The sequence below is a fragment of the Lipotes vexillifer genome, unplaced genomic scaffold (genome assembly GCF_000442215.2).
Source record: "Lipotes vexillifer unplaced genomic scaffold, Lipotes_vexillifer_v1.1 scaffold495, whole genome shotgun sequence".
In the NCBI taxonomy this organism is placed as follows: domain Eukaryota; kingdom Metazoa; phylum Chordata; class Mammalia; order Artiodactyla; family Lipotidae; genus Lipotes; species Lipotes vexillifer.
Genome location: NW_006770132.1, coordinates 491,391 through 494,299, shown reverse-complemented (window position 1 = coordinate 494,299; position 2,909 = coordinate 491,391).

Here is a 2,909-nt window from a genome sequence, read left to right as displayed (position 1 = left end):
TCTTGTTAATAGAGAAAATTGTCCAGGAAAAATGCAATCCGCAACTTAATATGATTACTATGTTTTGTACTTCTTACAATTTGAAATAAATGTCTACATAAAAGAAAGATACAGCAATAGCTAATGCTTTTCCCTGGGTAATAATACAATTTTGAAAAATAGAATGCCTAAGTAAATAAATTGGGCAAGCTTATCTTTTTTCCTGCAGTCTCATTTTACTAATGAGACTGCTGAGAAAATTTCCCCTCGAGAGCCCTACAATTCAGCACCCACACCGTTGGACAGTACCATCTCAGCAAGCATCTACACAAAACCATCCAATTGAATGGAAATTGAGGAATATAAAATGATTTCGTGTGGTGACTAAGACCTAGAAACCAAAGCTTTCAATATACACTCTCTACACCCTATTAAAAACTGCTATTCTCTGGTTTAAGTAAAATGCGAAAACAAAACAAACACTTTTTTGTCCCCTAATAGCGCAAGATAAAATTTCAAACAAGAGTGCCAAGCAGTCAGTCCTCAAACTTACCTCTGCAGTGGATTATTCATATCAATAAGGAATTAAGGGAAGAATTCATGGTTTCATCTATTTTTAAAAAGTGAATGGACTACATCTCATACCAAATAAACTAAATGAAAATGAACAGCTTTCTTTTTTAATATTGTGATACAGTTTAATTTATAAGTCAGAGTTAGTACAGACTCTAAATATGCTATCATCCAAGTAACAATTCACAACCTTAAGTCTGACCTACAAAGCCTTTTTCAAGTGCTGTAAGAGCCTGAAGTCACTCCATCTGTGGGCATCTCTGACTGAGCAAACCAGGTAGTATCAGATATTAATAGATATTAGTTCACTGTTGATGTCAGACCAAGACTAGCCTTAATTTCTTTTCATTAGGGAAATATACGAAGACAGCCGACGAAATAAACACTGCCCATTTCTTCTATTCATTATATGTACTATTTTTACATTACTCATCTTTCTATTATGTATGCAATCCATTGAAACCATTTCCATTTTTGTGGTTCAGGAACAAATTATAATACTCTAGGTTTTGTGCTGTCAAGAGCAAAACAGAAGGAAACTCATGCCTCTCCAATTCTGTATTTTATAACTCTATTAAAGCCACTAAGTTGTCATTAGAACTTTGGCAGGTTTAGCACACTGAGCCTTATTAAGCTCACTGTCAATTACAACCCCATGTAGACAGCTGTGTACGTTTCCAAGGGGGTGTGTCCTTGTCTGGGAGCAGAATTTATCCTTATCTACTTTCATCTTTTCAGCACCATCTATCATTTCCATCTGTAAATATATTTTAGAATATCAATTACATCATTATTATGTGTTGTAACTTCACATTATACAGAAAGAAATACCATTGTTTCTATAGTTACAGCTAAGTGCTTTATTTTTTTAATGTGTAAAAATTGTGGAGTAGGACAGGACTTAAGGCAAAGCTGTGAATATAAATCCCAATTCGGACTGAAAAATATCCATTAATCAGCATACTTAGAATATATTACTTCAACTAATAACAATTACATTGAATTATGCCATTATTCAGCCCATAGGTCTCCATAATTTCCCATAAACATAGATGAAAGGCTCGGCAAAGATTTATTTGTTCACTTATTTATTGATTACCTCCTATCAGGCACTGTTCTGGGTGCTAGGAATACAGCTTTGAACAAGACAAAGTTCCTTCTCTCATGGGTTGTACATGCTAGCTGGGAAAGAGAGATGATATTAAATTAAAGGTGTCATAGTAGTAGTGACTAGGAATGCTACTCTAGGCAAGGTGGTCATGACAAATGTTGCTGAGATTATGACATTTAAGCTGAGACTTGAATGTCAAGAAGGAGCCAGCTATGCAATCAATGATCTGTAGGAAATGCATATCACTCTGAGGGAACAACCAGTGAAAAAAATTTGAGTTAGGATTGATCTATCTCAGACTGTTAGAAAAACAGAAATGTGTGGTTGAAGTCCAGGTAAAAAATTTCTTCTACATCTATTTGATCTACTAGCTACTAACCTTATAAAAATAAAATATAATCAGATTAGGACATGGATAAATCGCAAGATAATTATGCTGAGCGAAAATGCCAAAGGGGGGGGAAAGAGTACATACTATATGATTTCATTTACATAAAATTCTAAAACTACAGACAAAAATTTAGGGACTGAAAGCAAATCAGTGGTTGTCTCAGTGAGAAATGTATTACAAAGGGACTCAAAGATGTTTGGGGGGGGATGATGGGAATAGTTGTAATTTTTATTGTGGTAATGGTATCATGACTGTATGTATAAATGCCAAAACCAATCAAATTGCATATTTTAAATATGTGCAGTTTATTGTACATCAATAATGCCTCAATTAAGCTGTAATAAAATCAGGTTTGTTTGAGCATTTTCTTTTACAGGGAATATTTAGTAGTTTCCAGTCATGCTCAGTTCATTTTCTAAACACTTAACAAACCTTCCTTAATAATTCAACCTGTGCTTTCCTGATATCTACATCACACTCATTTGCTTAAGTTTGAGAGACTATCTCTCCTTCTAGGTTTTGGAGAGTAAAAGGATATTTTTCCAACTTCAGTTTGCAAACATGCCTCTCAAAGATCTTGGACAGGAACTAGATAATATCATATGGGTATTATTTCAGAATTGCCTTTTGATACAGCCAATCCAGAAACCCTGAATTCATTTAGACTAATACATATATTTTTTTTTAATTCCCTCTCCCACATTTGACATCTGTTCCTTCTTGGCAGGTTTTATTCTATTTTCCTCCTCCTCTGCCTCCTCTTCTTTTTCCTTCTCAGTCTGAATATCATTCTTTATGTAGTGAAGACAAAACATGCCATGGATCAAAGGTTTCTCTGCTGTGCCTTCCCTTTAG